Source organism: Myodes glareolus, chromosome 14 (genome assembly GCF_982192425.1).
Source record: "Myodes glareolus chromosome 14, mMyoGla1.1, whole genome shotgun sequence".
Lineage (NCBI taxonomy): Eukaryota > Metazoa > Chordata > Mammalia > Rodentia > Cricetidae > Myodes > Myodes glareolus.
The window spans coordinates 54128590-54153874 of NC_142039.1; the positions used below are offsets into that span (position 1 = coordinate 54128590).

The 25285-nt window shown below is 44.4% G+C and overlaps 1 pseudogene; it reads right to left on the reverse strand.

The window, feature by feature from the left end:
- Nucleotides 1-11358: 11358 nt before the first annotated feature.
- LOC125398007 (high mobility group protein B1 pseudogene) lies at nucleotides 11359-12011 on the reverse strand (annotated as a pseudogene).
- Nucleotides 12012-25285: the final 13274 nt, after the last annotated feature.

Sequence of the window (25285 nt, forward strand, 5' to 3'; positions counted from 1 at the left end):
TGACACACTCTTTTGGCATTTATGACTATACTAACATACTCTTGTGAACACACATGCATGTGAAAAAACACCCACAGTCAGGCACACACACACACACACACACACACACACACACACACACACTGTTCCCTGTTGAGATCTAGAAACAATTACCAAACCCAAAAGTTGTTAATGGTCAAATACCAGCACGGGGGAGGCAGAGATAGGAGGATCCGTAGGTCTGACTGCCCAGCCAGTCTGGTGGGATCAGTGTGTTCCATGTTCGCTAAGAGACCCTGTCTCAAAAAATGAGATGGAGAGTGATTGAGAAAGACTTTACAGTGCCCTCCACATGCACAGTACAGACAGACACACACACACTCATGCACACCAGTACACAAACGTGTGTGCATACACATAAACATGTCTGCACATACACACACATACATAGAAAGAAAAGCAATCAGCTGGGGCAGAGATCAGTGATAGACTGCATACATGATCAAGGACCTGGGTTCAATCCTCAGCACTAAGGTAGAAAATTAAATACAACTAGGTGTCATGTGGCTCCTGACAAGAGACCTTTAACAGGGACGCTGACTGGGTCACAAGGTACCACGATAGCAGATTCTGTCACAAATAGAATGCCGACTGTGGTCCCTCACTTGAGGTGGTGAGTGCCTGAGATTTGAATCAGGGAGAGGCTGTCCAAGTAAAATTAAAAACTAGGAGGAAGTCCCCCAGGATCGCAAGGACGGGAGACTTCAAGAGTGACTTGGCAGGTGAGCTGGCAGTGGTGCCCCAGGCCTTGCTGGCAGCAGGTCTCTGTTAGAACAGTCTGGTGATACAAAGGCTATAAGTCACTCATTGTTTCTGAGTGCAAAGCTCTCCAGGAAGTTCTCCGAGCTACCTCCGTGTCATCACTGGATAGTTGCTGGAAGGGATGTTTGTTCTGTTCGGTTTTAGCTGTTAGTTTTCTTTTCTAGAAAAGTTATGTTCTCTGTTAACTAAAGGACCCTGGATGATGCAAAAGATGGACAGGTGTCTGTGTAAGGGGGAGAGGGGATGTCCTCACTTAAATTAACATCTCCAGAATGCTACTGTTTTCTCCAGATTCATTTTTAAGCCCTAGGTTGGCTAACCAAAAAGGAGCTGTTTGCTTTGAACATTGTTTACCTCTGGAACCTTTGAAGACAACAAGCAGAAGTCTGGCTTCCCAGAATTCCCTGTATTTGACAATTGCCAGCAGTGCAGATATTGTCATCTTTGGTTTTTAAATAAACCTGTCAAACGAGTGACAATGGCAACCATTTCTGAGAAAATCCCCAGAAAAATCAATTATTCTGAAAAGAATCAGGTCTCAAAGCCTACTCAGGGCTAGTATTCACTCTGGGCTCCAGACTCTTGCTGGTCATACTTCCTTTCCTTCCTGCAGGCTGTGGTTTAAAACATTTGTTACCTTTGACGAGAAGAGAATTCTGTTTTCTCTCCCTGATCATAACAGCCTTGGTCACATGGCTTGCCTTGGCCAATGAAAAGTGAGAAGAAACTATGCTTGCCACTTCACGTGTAAAACCCAGTTTGATGTTTACTGAGCTCTGTGTCTCCCTCTACTTCTAACTGGTCTTCCACTCTTTAGGCTGCCTGGACCCGAAAGGAAGGCAATGTCAGCACACAGAACTGTGAGTACATGATAGAAGACCAGCAGGAAAATTTGGAGCCCCTCTGTCCACACTATAAACTAGTCATCTGTACCCAATGGGGTTATTAACTGGGTGTCACTATTACCCCTCCTTTTCCCTCTCCTCTTCCTCTTCACTTTCATTGCTGCCAACTGAAAATGGGGGCATTTCTATGTTGCCCAGGCTGGCCTCCAACTAGAGATCCTCTTGCCCCTGCCTCCAAAGTAATGGGATTATATGTGTCCCCGGGCCTTGCTCTTGCTTGCTACCTCTGTTTTGCAAGCCTTGTACTTGCATTCTTAGAAGCTCACTGTGATATACATATTCTCTTCCCCACATTACAGATAAGGAAACAAGAGCTGACGAGACTCAAGAACTTGACACTTCTGAACTTGGTGGTACACACTATAATACTAGTACATGGAAGCCTGAGGCAGGAGGATCACAAGTTGGAGGTCAACATGGGATACATAAAAACAAAACAAATACAACTACGACAACAAATGACCTCAGTACCTGATTAGAAACCTGTAGAGTTAGACGTAAGTCAGTTCAATGCCTCAGATCCCTGTGTGTAAAACCAAGAGCAGATTGAAAACTTCTCCGCAGACATTGCCCACATCCTGAGTGTCTTCCCTGGCATGCACAAGATCTTCCCTGAACTCAAACAAACACAGCACATTTTAGAGACAGACTGCCTACTGCTGAACGTCTGATGAAGGCTTACCAAGTGCTAGTAAACAAATAGTTTTCTTTAAGCTATTACTGATCTCTCATAAAACTCAAAAAACATATATACCATACTTCCAAAACTCAATAAAGAAGAAACAAGATGGAGAAGTGTGAGATTCAGAAGTTTTGAAAGTAGGTTGACTTGGTGCTAGAGCAAGAGGCTGGTGACCTACATCCCAGTCCTTCCCATTGCTGTGTGCTGTCAGGAACCGTCTTAACTACTCTGATCTTGCCTTCTCAGAGAACATACTACTAAAGAAATATTGGAAATGACACCGCCATGCTGATTGGAGCCATGGTCAAACACGGCTCTGTTATACAGGCGTAGATATCAAGGCAAAGAGAGACTACTGGTCTACCTGTGGGCTCATGCTAGGCAGCACAATGTGAGACACTGGTAGTCCTCACACCCTTACCTAAAGGATTTGCCAGATGTAACAAAGACACAATACACGGTAAGTTCCCTCTCACTCGCACTTTATTTAAGCTTTCCTGTACTTGAATCTCATCTTTCCACCTCACATAAGCCTATTGTGTTCTGGACCAATAATCTCATATCCCTGGTCTAGTATCTGACGACAGAGACTGGCCCCTGGTGTCTTCAGACTTTTCTTGTCTTGCAAGCAGGTGAGATGACTCGGTGAGTAAAGGGGCTTACTCTGCAAGCCCAGGGACTGAGTTTGATCCCAGAACCCAAGTAAACATGAAAGGAAAGAACTGACTGCAGAAAGTTGTCCTCTGACCTCCACACACATGTCTCTGCATGCCTGTACATGAGCACATGTCAGCACACACACAAATTTTTAAAAATTAAAAAAAAGATAGATCCAGCTAACAGAATATATCCATGATGATCTGAATGTGCATTCCAAAACTGATGTGTCAGGAATTTAATCTCTGATGTATCAGGGTTAAGAGATTGGACAAACTGCTGGGCTGTAGTGGCGCATGCCTTTAATCCCAGCACTTGGGAGGCAAAAGCAGGTGGATCTCTGTGAGTTCAAGGCCAGCCTGGTCTACAAGAGCTAGTTCCAGGACAGGATCCAAAGCTACAGAGAAAGCCTGCCTCAAAAAACCAAAAGAGAGAGAGAGAAAGAGAAAGGGGGCGGGGGAAAAAACTAAGATGTGTTCAGGTCATGAGGGCTCCATACTCATAAATACATACATTTACACCGTTATTTTTAAAAAGGGCTAGCATTCTTGCTTTCCCTCTTTTGCTCCTTGAATTTAGACATAGCATATGCCCATAGCTCATGGCATCCACAGTAAACTTGGAGAACAGACCAGTCCTTACCAAGTGCTGGTACCTAAAACAAAGACTTTATAGCCTCCAGAAATTTTAAGAAATTTTTCTGTTTTTTATAAAGTATCTAGTCTAAGATACTTTGTTATAGCAACAGAAAATGGACTAAAACAATGTGTGAACCACCTTAAATTCCTTAATGTTTGGTTGGGCATAGTGGCATATGCCTTTGATCTCAGCACTTGGGAAGCAGAGGCAGATAGATCTCTGTGAGTTCAAGGCCAGCTTGATCTACATAAAGAGCCAGAGCAAAATATAATTTTAAGACCCACTCAAAAAAATTCCATAATGTATTGAAATGCCCAAGCCCAGGATCTGTCTATACAGGAAAGTGGATGAGTTCTGAGGTCTGGAAGGATTCCTGATCCAGGGCTTCAACAAGCTCCACCACCCACCCACACTCCTTGTAATGTCCTTCTGTGGCAGGGCCCATGGAGACAGCCGGTTGTTTGAGTACTGGGATCTCCCTTTTGTAAAACATATAATAAACACATTTAAAATGTTTTGTTTAAACTTCCTGGTCCAACAAACTGATATTCTAATGTGCTATAAAATAATAAGAGTCGGAGGAACTGCTTGCTAACCTAGATTCATTTCCCATACAACCTAAAATCCAGAAGCCCTTGTCTTTGGACGTAGTGAGTGGTCTTCTCTCCCTATCATCGTGGAGACCCATGAGACTCATATGTAAGCATAAACACTCTGCACACATGTGTGTATGTAGTCAAGGCAAAGAGCATGCTTCATGTGCTGAACCCCGAACACATCCACTTCTCAGCTTCTTTTGCCCTACAAGTCTTAGGATGGACTTTGTGCTCAGGCAATGAATTCTCAGTGAGAGAAATCACAAAGGAACTCCCAGTTGCTGAGTGTTCTCTGGGAGCCGGAAACTTTACACAAGTTATCTTCAGTGTGCACACCAACTCTTCAAGTTCTGGAGAGACGATTGTGTAACCCACCCAAGGTCACACAGCCAGTAACTGACAAACACACTTGAAATCCTAGTTTTTCTGACCCCAAAGTTCAGGGTCTATTCACCAGACCAGTATTTGACAAACTAAAGTTTGTGAGCTAAATGTTGTCTGCCACTTTGATTTTTTTTCTACTGCCTGTGAGGAAAAAAAAAAAACAACAACAATATTTTCATTTTAAAAAAAGAAATATCTAAGAATAAATAATTTTCTTGTCTTTTTTTAACTTCAAAGTATCTAACAATAAAGTTTTATTGGACTAAGCTGTTGTGGGCTATTTGAACACTGTGTGAAGATGTGTTGCTGTGATTGGTGAAATAAGAAGCTGAATGGCCAATAGCAAGGTAGGAGAGATGGGAGAACTTGGTGGAAGAAGAGAGGAACTCAGGATGATTCTGGGTGCTTGAGGGAAATACCAACAAGACACAGAGGGAGTCAGACATACAGAATGAAAAATAAAAGATAAAAAGCCACAAGGCAAAATGTAGATTAATATAAATGGGTCAATTTAAGTTGAGAGCCAGTCTTAACAGGACAGGTCTATGCTTAAGGCCATGCTTTCAAAATTAATAAGAAGTCTCAGTGTCATTATTTGTGAACTGGCCATCCAAAGAAAATTCTTATTACATATGGCCTTTCTGTTTGTTTATATATTATCTGTAGTTACTTTTGTTCTCCCATAGCTGTAACAGAAACTGAAAGTGTGGCAGAACCTAATGTCTTTTATACTACCTCGACCTTACCAGAAAGAATTTGCCTTGTTCAGCCCTAGACTCCATGACCTTCCACAGAAACCTTTGACAGATTTAATAAGTGTACCCCAAACTGAACACACTGGTCTGCTCCTATTCATGGTTTTGTTTGTTTTACAGAGTTTCAGTCACACAGTAAAGGCATAAACCACAAACAGCTACCAAGTACACCTCAAAAAGACCCACAGTGAGAAGCAGGACCCCCCAGCATTGCTCCACAGAGCCAGCAAGCCCGGCTCTGGCAGCTCTCAGACAGGGTAGGAGGTGTGGGAAATGTTAGACTGGAGAACACAAGTCTCACAGTCCTTTATAAACTCTGGGCCAGGGTTGAGGAGTGAATGAATGACCTTAGGTTCTGAGCCGAAACAGCAGGTGCCAACAGAGTGCCTGAGAACATATGTCAAATATACAGTTTTGGAAAGAGTTTGGATCTTTTTCTAATGTAAAAACAACAGCAACTAAAATTAAAAGTCTAAAAACTAAAGGGGGAAACTATTTTCTCTTAACTTTTATCTGTAATCGAGCTCTATTTAGTATTTAAAAGTGTCTGAGTCGGGTGTGGCGGTACACACACTTTTAATCCCGGCACCAAAGAGGCAGGAGGATCTCTATGAGTTCAAGTGCAGCCTGGTCAGCATAGTGAGTTCCAGGACAGCCAGAGATACATAAAGACTCTGTCTCAAGAATTAATTAATTAATTAATTTAATGAAAAAAGATTTTAAGAACTGAGACCATTAAACATTTTGGTGAGAGAAAGGAAATAGCTGAAGAGACAAACTCAGTGAGCAAGCATTAGAAGCACTCTGCTGGGAAGAGAAAATACTGATTTGCGCTGACTGACACACATTCAACCTAGGAGGCTTCAGCCAGAGAGATTTGCTGTGCCCTGGTTTAGTTGTTTCTCCATGGAACTTTTTTGTTTGTTTGTTTGTTTTTTGTTTGTTTTGGTTTGGTTTTTCTTTCTGAGGCAGAGTTTCTCTGTGTAGCCCTAACTGTCCTGGAATTCCCTCTGTAGACCAGGCTGGCCACAAATTCACAGAGATCCTCCTGCCTCTGCCTCCCAAGGGCTGGGATTAAAGACATGCACCACCACTATCTTTCAGCTTTAAAGCTGAGGGTTGGCAGGGGTTGCTTCAGGCAAAACTCCAAACAGATTAAATTAAATGAGGTTTAGAGCAAAGAACATTTCACAACTCTAGCAACGTTCCGAATGGAGAAAGTGGAGAGAAGCAAGGATGCAGCTATTATAAGTCACAAAGGCAAACTAGAGAAATCGCCTGGTTGGCTACAAAGCAGGCATTTGCTTTACTGGGGAGTGGTGTGGTCAGCTAGATGCTTGTGATTGGCTAAAGTATAGCTACTTGTGATTTGCTGAAGCTCAGCTGCTTATGAGGAAAATGGCAGCAAGCTGTGTTGTAGCTTTTTACCTGGGAACTGTAAGTGTGGAGATAGCCTCAGAGCAATGGCTAACTGCTGCTGCTGCTGCTGCATCCTCCCTCCCCCTCTTTTGGATTTAAGAGTGCTTTGCCTGCCTACACACACATACACACACACGGACACATACACACACACGGACACATACACACACGTAAACCACATGTGTGTCTGGTTCCTGTGGAGGTCAGATGAGAGTATGGTATCTCTTGGAACTGGGGCTGTAGATGGTTGTGGGCCGCCATGTGGGTGCTAGAACCAAAGAAGGCCTGACAGGAAACAAAAGCAGCAGTTACTGCTGAGCTATCTCTCTAGGCCCAGCTTCCAGCTTAACACTTCCTTTCTGAGAGCCTTGAGGAGACTGTTCCATACCTCTCTCCCACTCTCTGGTGGTTTGGTAGCAATCTTCGCTCTCAAATATTATTAAATCATCATTGCTCCATCCTCATCCTCACAAGACATCCCACTACAGGTGTGTGGGTGTGTCTGTGTGTGTGTGTCTGTGTGTGTGTGTCTATGTGTGTGTCTGTGTGTGTGTGTATGTGTGTATGTGTTTTGAGCACAAGCATGTGCACATCCATGTTCCCCTTTTTATAACAAGTCATATTGGATTATAGGCCCGCACTAATATAACGTGAACTCATTTTAACTGCATCTTCAGTGACACTATTTCCAAATAAAGTCACACTCCCAGGTACCCAGGGATTATGACTTCGGCGTCTGAATGAGGAGAGGGGTGGGGCAGGATTTGTCCCTTAATGGTGTGCAAAGGCCATTTCATCGTGACCCTCCCAAGCTTCTCTTGTATGCTTTCTGTGACTGACCCATGTAAAGAGCGGTAACAGCAGAATCTCTGAAGGTCCAGGAAGCAGCCAAAGGGGATTAAAAATAAAAATAATTTAAAAAAATAAAAAAATAAATTCACTGGAGAATGGCAGGCGCTAAAAGCCTGACTCATCTCTGGCCTCAGAGAGCAGCTCAGTCACAGAAGACGCTGGAGCGTCTGGTGGGGGCCTCCCTTCTGATGACAACCATCAGGAAGTCTAAGTTAGTGATGGCAGCTGCTTAGCTGCACCATCCCTCTCTGAAAGACACAAGGGTGCCCGGTCACTGTGCCTGTGCCATGGTCAGGCTCCTAGAGCGCCAGCTGACGCTCACCCTCTGGCTGTGTGGGAACCAGGACAGGAGTGCAGACAGATTCTTCTCTGCCTGGCACCCTCTCGACAGTACCTGTATCGCTCTGAGACTCCAAACTCAGCCTTTCAACGCTAACAACAGGCTTTGACTCTAACCTTCCCTCAGAACCCCTGACCTACCTGAAGATCATCGGCAAGTCACCCCATAATCTTTTCGGGAGGCCTGGTGGCTGGGCAGCCTGTAATTTCCTCGACTCTCATCACGCATTCCCACAAAGCACAGAAGGGCTGTGGACAGGACAATTGCAGGTATTTAGGAGACTCTGGATTGGCTTGTCTGGACTGATGGTTTTCCGGCAGCCACAGTTCCCAGAGGGTTGTCTGGAGGGCCTGGTTTTACCGGGTTGAACGCACATCCAGAAGGCAGATTTTTTTTTTTCCATTCCCCACCCCCTTCCCAAGCACAGCCAGTGTGTCCACAGGGGTCCTATGCATCTGAAAATGGCAAAAACAATTACTAAAACCCTTAACCGATTGACTTCCCTTCAGCTTTCTGCCACATACCACTCACAAGTAACATAAGAAACCCTTTCCTTGTTGCCTGTGGGATCAGCCTGAAAATGCTTAACACAGATGGCTGGTTAGCCTGAGCCGCAAGGAGGGAAACGTAGATTGTTAAAGTTGCTTTTTTTATATGGAGTATTACGGAGTATTAATAAACGCTTATTTTTCAGGGTCAAACACCACAATATGTACCTATCCCTAAAAGTGTTTACAAAATAGGCAATAACTGCTGTAAATAACTGTCCCTGAATGACTAATAAATAAATAGAAACAAGAAACAAGAAAATTGACAACAGGAAAGAAGAGGCTTGTGTGTGTAGGCTGGCAGGGGTGGACGGAGGCCACAAGGGGCATCCATGACTCAGTCTTGTCCTAGCTAGTACCCTTAGCACGGCAGGGAGGCGGGGCCACCAGCAAGAGCAAGGACAGACTCGGACTGGAAAAGGAAGCAGGGAAGGGAATCTCGGAGCTTTCAGGGAATGGCTTGAGTTCCAGGTCAGGAAATGGAAGAGCTCTGGGGATGGGTGGTGATGGTTGCACTGACAGTTGCATAACAATGCTGTACTTAATACAATACTTATATACCTAAAAATGGCCAACACAGAGGTGGGGAAAAGGAACTGTAACATCATTGTAGAACATACACACGAAGCCCTGGGTTCAACCTCTAATACGACCACCACTCATGTACCTCAAGAAGGTGATTTTTTTTTATAATGTTACCAAAGTGAAAAATAAACTTTTGGTACATATTTTACTTTGACACTCAGAAGAAAGAGTAAGCTTAGAAAAATCATACATAGTGTCTTGGTTTTGACTTGATGTGTTTCCTCCAGCTCTAGCCCTCTGTGTCTCAATGCAGTCTGCTTCTGCACAGCCCTGAGGAGAAATCAAGGGTTCAAGGTGAGCTAAAGAGAACCTTCTAGACCTGAGCTTTGGTTCATGCCAGGATCCGGGTAGAAAGAATGAAGTTCATCCCAACCACCTGTGACTCCATATGCAGAAGACCCAATGCCCTCTCTGACCTCTGCAGGCATCTACATTCATTCATGTGGTACACAGACATACACGCAGACAAAAATACCCATAAACATGAAATTGAAATAAAAGAATGAAGCCTAATTGTTGCCTCTGAGTTCCCTGTACTATGTGTCATTCAGTTTTGTTTGTTTGTTTGTTTGTTTTTTCAAGAAAAGTCCAAGTGTAAGAGGGATACTTTGGAGATTCAAGATATACTATTTATATTACATTTGTAAATGTGTGTGATATGGAATGTCCTTCTGTATATGTGTTGCTTTTTTTTTTTTTTTCCGAGACAGGGTTTCTCTGTAGCTTTGGAGCCTGTCCTGGAACTAGCTCTTGTAGTCCAGACTGGCCTCAAACTTACAGAGATCCACCCACCTCTGCCTCCCAAGTGCTGGGATTAAAGGCGTGTGACACCACCATCTGGCTCAGTGTTTTAATCAATATAGTTTTTGTGTGATTATTTTGGGTCTGGGTAGCCGGGAAATGAATGAGCAGCCTCCCAGTATGTGTGTGTGTGTGTGTGTGTGTGTGTGTGTGTGTGTATCAGAAGGATGAATTGGGTATATCTCATCACCTGTGAGGTTCCTATGTTATATTACATTTGTTTCATTTAAGTCAGGGATGTTACTTGTTAAAACATGATATGACCCTTTCTGTCCTTGATCTACAAAAATAAAACATGAATTTCTCTTTTTTAATAAAAAAAATTGTATTTACTTAGAAGCATTCAGAACATCAACAAAACAGCTGCAATTTTTTTCAAGGCTGAGTTTTTCTGTAGCTTTGAAACCTATCCTGGAACTAGCTCTTGTAGTCTAGGTTGGCCTCAAACTCACAGAGATCCACCTGCCTCTGCCTCCCTCCTGCGTGCTCGGATTAAAGGCGTGTGCCACCACCACCTGGCCAATTTTTTTTTTTTTTTGCATTTACAGAGTGGTATTCAGTTAACAGAACAACAATTATCTTTGTATAAGCTGCATCAGAGACAATTGTAGATGAAAACAAAACAAACGCTGGGTGGCGGTGGCACACACCTTTAGTCCCAGCGCTTGGGAGGCAGAGGCAGGTGGATCTCTGTGAGTTCAAGGCCAGCCTGGCCTACAAGAGCTAGTTCCAGAATAGACTCCAAAGCTACAGAGAAACCCTGTCTTGAAAAACCAAAAACAAACAATCAAACAAACAAAAAATCTACTGTCCCCATATATAACTAATTTGTGCCATGCACCCCCCCCCCCAAAAAAAACTACTTTAAATTTCCATGCCAGACTGTACCAGGCAAGGTTAGTAGATATTGGAAAATACTACCAGAACCCGGCTATCTCAAGACACATTCAGCTGGTTGTGGTGGCACACACCGATAGTATTTGCTGAAGGAGTCAGAAGCAGAAGGATCACGAGTTCAAGGCCAGCCTGGGCTACACATTAAAGACAAAAAAAGGGGGGACTGGAGAGATGGCCCAGTGGTTGAGAGCATTGGCTGCTCTTCCAGAGGACCTGGGTTCAATTCCCAGCACCCATATGGCAGTTCACACCTGTCTGTAACTCCAGTTCCAGGAGATCTGATGCCAAGATGCACATAAAATAAAGTTAAATAAATGAAAAAATATTTTTAAAAAAGACACATTTGGTTGTGTGTTAACGATACAAAAAAGACACTGTACAGTTTAAAAATAAATCTTATACAGCCTTACGCCTCAATTTTTTTCTTTAAAAGAAGTGAGTGGTATACAGGAGGGTTAAATGCTTCATAGACAAGAAAAAACTTTGCTTGAACCAACTTATTCATCACCATCTTCTTCTTCCTTGTCTGTCTTCCTCGTCTTCCTCTCTTCCTCATCCTCTTCATCCTCCTCATCCTCTTGCTTCTTTTTCTTGCTCTTTTCAGCCTTGACTACCCCCTTTTTCACTGCACCAGGGTTTCCTTTAGCTCCGTAAGCAGCAACATCCTTTTCATATGTCTTCTTCAGCTTGGCAGCCATCTTTTGGTAGGACTGCTTGTCATCTGCGGTGGTGTTGCTCCACATCTCTCTCAGTTCCTTTGCAACATCACCTGTGGATAAGCCAGGGTGTTCTCCTTTGATTTGGGGAGATACTCCGAACAGAACAAGAAGGCTGAAGGAGGCCTCTAGGGTGCACTGGAGTCTTTGAATTTCTTTTTGGCATATCCTTTGCATGGGTGGGGGGTGTAGGTTTCCATTTCTCTTTCATAACGAGCCATGTCAGCCTTTGTCATATCTTCAAATCTCCCCTTTTCTTTAACAGACATGGTCTTCCACCTTTCTAAGTAAGCACTTCTTCGAGAACTCTGAGAAGTTGAGAAGATGACAGAAGCATTTGGGTGCTTCTTCTTATGTTCCTCCTGGCAAGTTTGCACACAGAATGCATACGAGGACATTTTGCCTCTCGGCTTCTTTTGATCTTCTTTGCCCATGTGTAGTTGATTTTCCTCCATGAGGCACAGAGTCACCCAAGTGCCCATCTGGCTCTCGCTGGCCCCAGCACTGTCTCTATGGAGCTCAGTGTATTGCAGTGGCTGTGAGAGCGGGAGCCAGATGGCTTAAATGTGCATTTCAAAAACAAGCACACTTAGTTAAGCTGTTGCTTAAAAATCAATTGAACAAGCCAGGCAGTGATGGTTCAAGCCTTTAATCCCGGTAAGCAGCACCCTTTATGGCCTCTACATCAGCTGCTGCCTCCAGGTTCCTGCCCTGCTTGAGTTTCGGTCCTGACTTCCTCCAATGATGAAAAGTACTACGTGGAAGTGTAAGCCAAATAAACCCTTCCCTTCCTGACTTGCTTTTTGGTGATGGTGTTTCATCACAACAACAGAACCCTTAGGTAAGACGACATCCCTCACTTCTCCTTCCTGCTCTCTTCTAGGTATTTCTTATCATGACAATCATGCAGCTATTTGTGCATGTGATTGAGTGTGTGTCCATTTGCTTTCTATTGCTGTGATAAAATAACATGATTAAAAGTAACTTGGGAGGTGTCTTTGGGTTTCTATTGCTGTGAAGAGACACCATAACCCCATAACTCTTATAAAAGAAAATGTTTCATTGGGGTCGCTCACTTACAATTTCAGAGGTTCAGTCCATTATCATCATGGCAGTGAGCATGGCACCATGCAGGCAGACATGGTGCTGGAGAATCCTACATCTTGCAGGTAACAGGAAGTTGACTGAGACACTGGGGCTACCAGTATCCTAAGCATAGGAAACCTCGAAGTCTGTCCCCACAGTGGCACACTTCCTCCAACAAGGCCATACCCACTGCAACAAAGTCACACACCTCCTAATAGTGCCACTCCCTGTGAGATTATGAGGGCCAGTTAGATTCAAACTACCACAGGAGGAAAGGGTTCGTTTGCCTTACTCATTGTGATCATGGTCCAGTGTGAGAGAAAGTCAGGGTACAGACTCAAGCAGGAACCTGGACAGTGGAATTGAAACAGAGGCCTTGAAGATGTGTTACTTACTAGCTAGCATTTTGCAGTTTATTCTTCTATTTTATGCAAACAGGATTACTTGCCCTGGGGTGACACCACCTACAGTGGCAGGGTCCTTCTCAGTCAATAATTAATAAAGAAAATGTCCCAAAGACTTGCCTAGAGGCGAATCTAATGGAAGCAGTTCCTCCATTGACATTCCTTCTTTCCAAGTGATGCTAACTGTGTCAAGCAGACAACAAAATAACCTACACATGTATGTATGTTCATATGTGTGTGTTTATGTATGTGTATATGTGTGTATATATACATGTACACGTATATATGCATGTATGTGTGTATATCTATACAAACGTGGTACTAGTTTATTGTTTTTAACATAGTCTTTAGTTTCCATTCATGCTGTGGTATGTGTCTGACTTCCTTTCTTTTAGATCCATAAACATTCCATTGCATGTAGTCCTCACATTTTGTTTAATCAGCCATGGAAGTTTGGGGTTGCACCTGTCTTTCACCTATCATGTGCAATGCTGCCATGTGCCTGGAAGTGTGAACGTTCGACAGAAATGATGACTGGTGAGCTCTGAGTGTCCAGAAAAATAAAGCATGTGACCTCTCTCACACTAGTACTGAGAAATCATTTATTTCATGGACTCAGAAATGTTAGAGTAGGAAACAATTATAAAACCATCATCTCTATTTATTTACAGGCACGGAAACAAATATGAAGCAACTAAACGGGGGGGGTTATAAAATGAGCAGTGTCTCACAGAAGGAGGTGTTTTTGGAAAAGAAACCCTTTCCCAGGCAAAATTATCTACATGGCTTGTCATATCACATACTTTAAATTCCCTGCACTGGAAATGTATTTACTTGGATGAAGACACTGGTAATATTACCAGGAATCTCCTAGTAAAATATAAATAGCTCCAAGGGAAAGTAATTGCTGACCCACAATCCCTTGTCCAGAATGACTGGTTTTCTACAAAACAGGAAGCTTACAGTAGGGTGCTGAGAGAACAGAGCTGCACCAGTTGTGGGGGGCAGGAGGTACGTGGTGTGTAACCCTGAGTGCAGATGCTCCACAAGATACGACTTCCTCGTTCAGGGTCTCAGGATCAGGCAGTTACCAGTACCATTCAGAGGGTAAAGGTGTGATGGAGATAGGGGTGACGCACTTTTAACCCCAGCATTTCAAAGGATCTCTTTGAGTTCAAGGCCAGCCTAGTCAATTCCAAGCTAGACAAAGCTATATAGTGAGATTTTGTCTCAAAAAGAAAAAAGAAAGAAAGAAAGAAAGAAAGAAAGAAAGAAAGAAAGAAAGAAGGAAAGGAAGGAAGGAAGGAAGGAAGGAAGGAAGGAAGGAAGGAAGGAAGGAAGGAAGGAAAAGAAAAAAGGCTCAAGACTAAGTTAGCAATGGCACATACCTGTCATCCTAGCATTTGGAGGGAAAAGGCTGTCAGGGACCAGCCTCAACAAAAATACCTCTTGCCAGGATGGAGGTGTGAGGATTTAGAAATATAGTAAAGAATATGAAGACACGAAAGAAAATAATAAAATGGAGAAACACATAGGATAGTATCGAGAGGGAATCCCAGTGAGTACTGAAATTCGCCCACGTTTAATTTCCAACGGCTTAAAATACCCCTGACCCCAAAAGGTAGGAGTAAGAGAAGAAGCTGCATTAACACGACACCAAGAAATGAACAGACCAGGTGAAGGTCGCGGGCTCCCTCCAGTTAGGGTTAGCGAGAACAAAACAAGTCACGCTCACACCCTAGACCAAAACATTCTGTAGGCAAACCACTCCCTGGGTGGAATCCAAAGTTATCTCCTTAAGGGAACTGGCACTTAGTTGGATTCACAGACTTTTGTTTGAGGTAGAAACATCAACTTCTCTATTCCTGAAGTACAAGGGCTGGCTCTTAGCCACACCTGTTGACAATAACCTTGTGAGTCCAGAACTCTCTGACCTAACTCTAGGTGGGACCTTTGAGGTAGAAACGCAACAACCTTGAGGACGACAGGTAAATTCCAACTCTCTTGGCCTTTGGTCCGCGTGGAAATAGGCTCATATTTTCAGGCCTCCACAGAAGGCAAAGATCTTAAGTCTTTGGCTAGCCTGAGCTACATAGCAAGACTCTATCCTTCAAAAGGGGGAGTGGAGTTGGGGGTAGTGGTATTTACCTTTGGCACTCTGAAGAAGACAGATAGATCTATCTCTGTGAGATCAAGGCCAGCCTGGTCTACATAAATTCCAGGGCTACTTGTTTTAAAGTAGCTGGGGTTTGGGGGTGGAACAATTTAAGATTCACAAAGGCAAGCCTGGCAGTGGTGACGCTTGCCTTTAATCCCAGAACTCAGGAGGCAGAGGCAGTCAGATCTCTGTGAGTTTAAGGCCAGCATGGTTTACAAGAGCTAATTCCAGGACAGGCTCCAAAAAGCTGCAGAGAAAAACAAACAAACAAACAAAAAAGATTCACAAAGGTAATTTACAGTATATATATATTGCATTTCAAAGCCCATGCCTTCCATGTGACTTTGCGCTGTAGTCAAATCTCAGTGTAAACTTTGCCATCCTTCTCCACCATCTCGTTATTTTCTTTTTTTGAGATGTATTTATTTATTATATATACAATGTTCTGTCTGCATGTATGCTTGGACGCCAGAAGAGGGTACCAGATCTCACTATAGATGGTTATAAGCCACTATGCAGTTGCTGGTAATTGAACTCAGGACCTCTGGAAGAGCAGCCAGTGCTCTTAACACCTGCTCCATCTCTCCGACCCACTCATTATTTTCTTTAGCAGATTTTTTTCCTTAAAGTAAGGAGGTCATTTTGTTTCAACAAGTTCTAACTTCCACACTATGTGTGTCCTTGATAGTGTTGAGACAGTTCTGCAACTTTTGGGGACCAAAAGAAGTCCATTTTGATGTAGGGCATTAGCGCAAGCACTGGAAGAGTCCCATGACCAGAAGCAGCTTCCTACCAATACTGCCGCCATCTTAGCTGCTCAAGAGCAAGGCTGATTCTCAGAGGGAGCAATACTTCCACCACCTCCACTTGCAGCTTTGGCGTGCTTCCATCTATGCTGGGGAACAACAGTAAGCTCTGGACACAAACTGATTCCACAAGGAAAGCATGTGCCTACAAACATACTGACGACACCACAAATGAAAACAGTGTACGATCCCAAAAAACAAGCAAGTGAGACTAGAACCCCTCTAGGCAGGGGATAGCTCAGGGGTAGAATATACTTCCTTAGCAAGGCAAGCTCAAGGCTGAGATCTGTTCCATCCCTGAGATCGGAGGGAAGGGATGGATAGGGAAGCAACACAAGAGAGTAGTTAGGCAGTAAGACTTGAAATTTACTTTTATGTTTACTGGGGGGGGGCAAGAAGATATGGACATTAAGTAACTAAAGACAGAGATCTGGGCAATTAAGGATGTTTACAGACATTATATTTGTGTATGAGGGTTATATTCGTTTTATATACATGTATATATGTATATATCTATACACACACAAACATTAGCACACATTGGTTTTATATATATATATATATATATATATATATATATATATATATATATATAGGAACTAGAAATCATACTCCAATGAGAATCCAAAAGAAAATCTGCTTTGGTTTCTATTTTGCTTTTTCAGTTTTCTGAGATAGGGTCTCATGTATCCCAGGCTATCATATCATAGGTCCTAGACCCTAGGATGACTTTCAAATCCTGGTCCTCCTGCAGCCAGCTATCAACTACTAGGGTTACAGGCCTGCGTCACCACGCCCAGCCCTGAAGACAATGTGATGTCCCTGGGAAGCTGCAGATCCCACACCCAATCAGTCAAAGATGGAAAATATTCGGGAGGGAGTGGGGGTGGGGGAAGCACACACCTGGAGTACACACCACACACACACACACACACACACACACACACTTTTGTTTCTTTTCATTCTTCCTTAAATAGTACAGCGTGACTCTTTACCCAGCCCTTGCACTTTTCGGGTAGTATAAGTCATCCATGGATGACCTAAAGGATGTGTGGGAAGATCTGCATAGGTTATATGCGAATACCACGCCATGCTAATATGAAAGCTTTATGGATGGACTTAAATATTCACAGATTTTAGTACGGGGTGGTGAGGGAGGGTCTTGGAACAAATCCTTCAGGAATAAAAAGGGCCCTGCTGTTGTGGTTGCTTTCTCCCTGATAAACATAATCTGGAGAGGCAAAATAAGTTGGAGGCAAATTGACTTAAACAGTAAATCAATTAAGTGTAACTCCTAACATTCATCCAGGTCCCTTTGTGGCTGTGTTTGTTTTATGTTGCAAGTTATAAACAAATCAACATCACACACCCAAAGAGGCTAGCCCCACCATCACCTTCCAGTGTCTTCCCAGGAGGGCTTTGAACCTGTGTCTCCCAAGACCTGAGAAAGAACACCAGACATTTGAAGCTAATTAACTCTCATTGACAGAGTCTATCATACAGTCCTTTTATAGATCCTACCCCTGGGTTAATATTCTAAGAACTTAACTGTGGACTGTTAGATACTACTGAAGACCCCTCTCCAGCCTGAAAGCTCCATTGTATCTTTCTATTAATACACACATACACATATGTGCACACACACATGTGTGCACACATACACATATATGTGTACACAATATACATACATACAATACACACATACATGTACACAGGCATGCACACACATGTTTGAAAAGATGGGTCTGTGAGTAAAGTACTACTGCGAAAGCATGGAACTTGAGTTTGGATTCCCAAATACTCATGTCAAGAGTCAGTTGTAACCGTGCAGACCTATGATCCCAGCATCAGGAAAGTGACATAGGTATGCCTTTGGAGCTTCCGGCCAGCGAGTTTAGCCCAATCAGAGAGTCACAGGTTCATTAAGAGAACTTATCTCAACAAACACTCTACATTTGACCTCTGGTCTCCACATGCACTTACACATACACACATACACATACACCCTCACATATGACATACATACACAATTGAGGGAGCCATGTAGATACCTGTAGTCACAGCCATGGAGGAAGCCAAAATGAGTTCAGGAGTCCTAAAAAACAGGGAAGACCTGGGGGAAGTAGGGTGAAGAGAGAGAGAGAGAGAAGAGGCATAGGGCATCCCTTTAATCAGCTAGAACACATTCTTCCAGCATGTCGCATATAGCCATTCTCTGATTGATTACTTGGCATAGATTTTCAACTTTATAATGGCATAAATGTATGCCTACGTAACCATTCTGTCTTTCGTTTTGAACACAATATTCAGTAAGTTAATGGCACATAACACTGTCATAAAAGTCTTTGGCGTCGATGGTTTAGCTCACTGAAGATTAGCATAAGTGTTCTGAGTATGTTAAGGTAGGTGGGGCTAGGCTAGGTTGGTCAATAGTTTGGATGCCTTCGATGTCTTTTGGAGTTAGGATATTTTGGTTCGCAATGGGTCTTTTGAGATGTAACCCCTTCATCAGCGGAGATGCATCTGTGTGCAGCTGGTGTCGGTTGCTTGATGTCTCCAGTCTTCACAGGTTTCCTTCAGGCCATTAAGCAGAGATGTGAGCAGGGTTTGGGCTCTCCAAATCCCATTCAGAACCCGTCCCCGCAGCCTGTTCTTGCCATCTAGCCCCTCTCACGGGAATCACAGCCACACAGAAGCACAGGATTACGGCCTTTATAACATGCTAGCCAGAAGAGAAGCCATCCTGGTGAGCAGAGGATCATAAGTAAAGGTAGCAGGTAAGAGAAGGTGCCATGTCGGGTGGACTTGGAGGAAGAGAAGAGTGAAGCTTCTCTGTATAGAGCAGGTGTCAGAATCAGGAAGAGGAGCAGGAAGTATGAGCTGGTTGGTCTTGGATAGAAATAGTGCGCTGTTGCTGAGAGTAGAAGGGACCACGGAGGAATCAAGCAGGAAACTAAAGAGGGAAGAAAAGGGTTGTGAGAATCACTGGACCTAATGTGGTCACAGAAATTAGGAGGTCCACACAGGGTGCACACTCCACTTCCCGATGCCGTTTCCCCGTGGAAGGAAGGATGCTGTGGAATAATCTTTTTGTGTACTGTGAAGATGTGTCTTTGACAAGGCACCTTTTGATTGGTTTATAAAAGAGCTGACTGGCCGGTAGCTAAGCAGGAGGTATAGGTGGGATGCTGGACAGCAAGACGCAAAGGACACTGGGAAGAAGGGTGGAGTCTCGGGAGTCACAAGAACAGAAAGAAGGAAGATAAAGGCGTGCCGTGGTGAAAGAAGGTGCCGCCACATGACAGAGCATAGATAAGAAATATGGCTTAATTTAAAATGTAAGAGTAAGTAAATGTTATTCCTTTTAGTCTCTGATCCCTTTAAGGGGCAAGCCACGCCCACTCCCAGCCACTTCTGACCTCTCAGTGGCCATCTTAACCCCTTTCTTCTGTCCCCCTCTCTCAGCGTGTGCACATGTGTCTTCTCTTTGTCTCTAGGTCTGTCTCTATGTCTTTCTTTCTCTCCCTCTTCTTTAAGTAATAAATGTTTACCTTTATGTTTAGCCTTACGTCTACTTACTATGTCCTGTAAGTCTTTTATCCGCTGCACCCGCCCGCCTGTCCCGGATGAGCCCGATGCTCATCCTGCACTGTTCTGGCGGCAGCCTCTGCCTGGCTCGCAGGCCTCTCGGGAAACATGCCAACATATTATATTTTTTAAGAACAAAAAGTAACAAGCCTGAGCTATCACCCAAACATTTATAATTAATATTAAGTCTCCATGACAGTTATTTGGGAACTGGTGGTGGGAAAGAAAAATTCACCTACAGAAGAGGGTGCTGGTCTGTAGCTTTTGTGCCCTAAGTAGCCTCCTCCTCAACCTGCCTTTTCCTGGGTCACTCTCCTTACTCAGTTTTTCTTACTTTCTCCCCAGATACATAGGAAGTTACCCATGTGTCATCCCAGTAGCACTTGACTGGAAACTCAAAAGGAAACAAAATTCTAGCTTTGGGAGAGCAGTCAGCTCCATCTTTCACATCCAAATTATGGTTTCTTTTACAGTTAAGGTCCTAACAGCAAGGCTTCCCACTCGCAGAGGGCTTGAGGGATCTAGCAATGGCCAAACACAGTAAGAGGAATGAGGAGGAGGAGGGCTAAGGAAAGGCTGTGTCACACACATCTTTAATCCCAGCACTAGGGAGGCAGAGGCAGGTGGGTCTCAGAGTCGAGGACACCCTGGTCTACAAAGCAAGTTCCAGATCAGCTAGAGGTAGAAACCTTGTCTCAGAAAAGAAGGAAAGAAAAAAAGAAAGAGGAAAGGAAGGAAGGAAGGAAGGCAGGCGAAGGGAAGGAAAGAAAGAGAGAGAAAGAGAGAGAGGAAAAGAAAGGAAAGGAAAGGAAATAAAGAATAACAACATCAAAGTTTGGCAATGTGAGAAGCTGCATAAAAGTGTTTACAAATACTGATGTCTGTGCCCATGATACCACCAAAGGACTGGGCTGCCACCTGAGGCCACATTTGAGGCCATGTTGATATCTGGTCTGGCCCCCTCCTCACTAGCAGCTGTAATGGGAGAGATGGCCTCATCCCTTACTCATGCCCTCCAGAGAGCTGACCTTGATGGTGTGGATGCAGGAGAGTTGGCTCTGCCCCTCACCTGGAGGTGGGGGATCCCTGTGGAAAGCCCAGACTGACCAACCCAGCTACCATCCAGGCTCACATCCAGGGCTTTGAGTTGGCACACTGCTACATCTACCCTGCCCCGCGCTCGGCCTCGCCAGCAAGAACGACGCGGGACACTTAGGATTCTTCTGCAGTAAAGCTTTATGCGTCTTGAGAGGGAGAGCATAAGCTTACATGGCGGAGACCCAGAATGAGGGGAACCCAGCCCTTATAAAGGAAACAGTCCTCGCTTCTGACGTGTCACTCTTGGATTGGTCCGCTGCCCATTATCCCAGATGATGCCTCGGGAGTAGGCAGGGACGCAGCGGTAGAGTTACCAAGCACGTGCGCTGGGATTAAAGGCGTGTGCTACATCACCTTGAACTCACAGAGATCTGCCTGTCTCTGCTTCCCAGGCATAGGGGCCAAAGGCGTGTACTACCACGCCTTGAGGTCACAGAGGTCAATCTGCCTCTGCCGCCCAGGCATCAGGACTAAAGGCGTGTACCACCACACCTTGGGGTCACAGAGGTCAATCTCTACCTTTGTTCCTTGAAGCAATGGAGAATGTGGTCCGGCCCTCCACACTACCCCATCTAGGACCTCTGAAATGTAGAAGGGACTGTTCCTGCAGGACCGTATCCACAGCATCTCCGTGACTTGGCTATCTGAGAGGAGTTACAGTGAGGTGATGATGGACGAGAAGCCAGAGGTCTTGAATCAGACCAACAATTCATTGCAATGAGCATTTACAAGTAAAACTGGGCAAAAGGGTCAACTGTGTGACACACTGCAGCTCCCAATGCCACTAAGACTAATGAAGATGGAGAGGTGGAAAGGCAAGGGAGAAAAATGTTTCTTTCTTTTTTTTTCTTTTGTGGGGGAGGTTCCAAGGGTGAAGAGCAGACATGGAAGGACAGGGAAATGAGTGGGGGGCTGCATGAAGTGAAATTCCCAAAGAATCAATTAAAAAGTGTTAAAAAAAAGAAAAAAGTATTTGCAATGCCTGAACTCTTTTTTTTTCCCAGCATGAGAAAAAAAAAAAAAATGTGAAGGTCGACAGATTGAATCATGGAGCCTTTGTGTTCCTGTTGTTTTGTTTTGTGTTTTTGAATAAGAATCGGGTGATATAACTCAGGTTGGCCTTGAATTCTTTACCCTCCCTCCTCTGCCTCTGAGCGTTAGGATTAGAATATTGTGCACCAACAACCAGCTTAATAAGGACCATGCGTGGTGCCGGGCAGACATCTATCTGGAAGAATCCTGTGGTCACCTGGGCTCAAGGTCAACCATGAGACTCCTCTGACCAGCAGAGCTAGTAGCTGACCACTGTTCATGTCAATTAGGTCCTCAGCAGTGACTGTCAGAAGTGGGGCCAGAATGAAGGCACTTAGTCAGTAAACAGGGATAGTAACAGTCCTTTGATTTTTGAAATGCAGACCCATGAGGGCATCATGTACATACAACCTACCAGATAGTTCCCCCAAGTTCTGTGACATCCCATTCCTCCCATCACTTCTGCAAGGAGCACAGTAGGAGGGGCTTATCACTTGGAGATTTGGGATACTTGGCAGTGGTGGGCAGTTACTTGTTGGTGTGTACAGCGAGATGTTTCCAAACCCTTCTTGTTGTGGAGAAGAAAACCCATAGATTCTCAAGTCCCTCTTTTTTAAAAAATAGTTTCTTTTTATTTTATATGCTTTTTTTTGCCTACATGTATGTCTGTATGAGGGTGCCAAATTCCCTGGAACTGGAGTTATAGACAGTTGTGAACCGCCATATGGGTGCTGAGAATTGAACTCGGATCCTCTGGAAGGGCAGTCAGTGCTCTTAACCACTGAGCCATCTCTCTAGTCCTCAAGTCTCTTATATAAAAACAGCAAATACTTCATAGAACTGACACAAAACCTACATATCTGCCCGCATATTTTAGATCATCTCTGGGTGATTTATTCTACCTAAAACAATAGCAATGCCATTTAAATAAGTGTTGCCGTGTGCTGCATAGGGAATAAGAGCAAGAACAAAGTCTGTGACGTGTGTGGTGGAGAAAGTCTATTACATCACAACATAGCACACAGCTACACAGGCACACTGCCCAGACCCTGAGGACGACTGCACTGCATTGTGCCATGACATTCATCCATGTTGATAAGTGTGTTACAGGCTAGCAATGTAGTTCAGTTGCTAGGAGGTTTCCTTTGCATCTGTGAGACCCTAGGTTTGATCTCCAGCACCATTTAGAGAGAGAGAGAGAGAGAGAGAGAGAGAGAGATTAGAGACCACGAGAATGCCTCGGACAATTAACAAGCCCTGAGAGTTGTAGGCTAGCCCTAGAACCTACGTAAAAGCAAAAAAGAAACTGGGCAGCCGGGCGGTGGTGACACATGCCTTTAACCCCAGCACTCAGGAGGCAGAGACAGGCGGATCTCTGTGAGTTCGAAGCCAGCCTGGTCTACAAGAGCTATCTCCAGGACAGGCTCCAAAAGCTACAGAGAAACCCTGTCTTGAAACACAAAAAAAGAAAGAAAGAAAGAAAGAAAGAAAGAAAGAAGGAAGGAAGGAAGGAAGGAAGGAAGGAAGGAAGGAAGGAAGGAAGGAAGGAAGGAAGGAAGAAACTGGGCATGCTAATGTGTACTTGTAATCCCAGCTAACTAGGGAGGCAGAGAGAAGAAGAACCCTGGGCTCCAGCCAGCTTCCCCTAGTGAGTTCCAGGCCAGCAAAAATCCTTCTCTCAAAAAGTGGTGGAAAAAAATCAGGTGGATGGTGCCTGAGAAAAATACATCCAAGGTTGTTCTCTGATTTCAACACACACACAAATATGCACACTTTGATGCATGCACATACATGTGCACACAAATGAACCCATGCATGCAGACACATCATGCGTGTGAAAATACATATTACAATGTAACAAATTAATCTTGTCTTGTTTTCTATCACAAAGCTCCCTTCAGCCACAGACTTTCCCCTTGCTTTTGTAACAACCTGAATTCCAGCCTTGGAGGCTACACCTAGGGATCTGGTTTGAACAAGGGTGTGTGTGGCTTAGAATCCAATTTGAGAGGTGGGGAGGAGCAAGAACTGGAAGGTCGTAAATGAGGGAGGTGGCGGCATTAAATCAGCTTTGCTTCATTTCTTTTCCATGTGCTGGATTGACGTGTATTTGTCCTCAGCCCGTAAGAATCAGCTCTTTTCAGGTCTCTTAGTGAACAAATCACACCTCAGTCTCCACACCGGGCTCTGAAGACAGAGTGGGACTTGTGCCTCCCAGGCAGTAAGGCAGACTAAAAAGCTGAGGCTTGGCAGTATTCATTCTTAGAAAGTACTTGCCACTTGCATCCAGGACTTTTTTCAAGTTTTCATGCTACTTTCGCCCAGATGGGTTTGTGTAGAAGCTGCTTTTGACTGGAGTGGTTTCTGTAGACAGCTATTAGCGAGCTACTGTATTGTTCTAGCTCACCCTATACAACGTTCACCGAAAGCACACTGATAAGCATCAGCCAGGCCTGGCCGTCACCCTCCCTCCCCGAGGGCAAATTTTCAGAGCAGTCTGTACCTGCTGACTGGTCCTCACGGGGACACAGTGATGACAAGGCTCTTTTGGAAAGTTTGCAGGCTTGTTGACCAAAGAAACTCAGAAATGAGGCAACCAGGGGCATAGGTTGTGACTGTCTCTTTGGAAGGAGAGAGTCCCCTGCTTCTGCCACAAAGCAGGCCAAGGACGGAACCTTGCTCGCTTCCCTAGAATACCAGGGACAGGAATACCAGGGACAGGAGGTTCTTCTCTCACTAGAGTTGCTGCTTCTTCCTTCCTCATTTAGTCAGTAGCCAGTAGACATGGGTTGCAGATCTCCAATAGGCAAGGAACTCAGCAACACTCTTGGGAGAGAGCAACTACTTGTCCTGAGCCTCCAAGCTCATGGGACAGAGGGCAGTCATTCACAAGGATGGGTACAAGCCAACCTCGAAGGGGCTGGACTCGAGAGGCCCACATCCCGCACAGGAGAGCAGACCCTAACTATAGTATAGCTAGGGGCAAGTGCTCACTGCCAGGGAAGATTACCTGGAGGAAAAGGCTCCAGCACCTATAACCATAAACGGGTTACTAGCAGTCACCAGGTCCCAGTACCTTTCTAAGTGCTAAGACAGACAGTAGACTAGCCGTACAAGTCTTATTCCTTGGTTCCCCATTTCAGAAAGAAGAGGCCCCCTAACATGCACGGTGTAAGAGAGGGTGAACAGGAGGCCAGGGAGAACTGAAGAGGTGAAGGGTTTAAGTTGAGAAGCTAATGATAACGTGGGAGGAAGTGCCATACCAAGGTTGTCATGGGACACTCCAAACCTGTGGCTTCATCCTGCACGTTGTGGAGGGAGTTGGGTGGGACTGTGTGCTCACTGATAACTGCACTCACCCATTGGGCTTTTGAATTGTGGCAGTATTGAGGCGACGGAGTCCCCACATTTCAGGGGCCCAGCATACAGACGGAGCACAGTTTCTCTTTAAAGATTCAAAATATATCCTGAGTTTCGGCGCTCTTAAAATGTACTAACAGTTGTTGGTTCGTTGGTTGGTTGATTGGTTAGTTGGT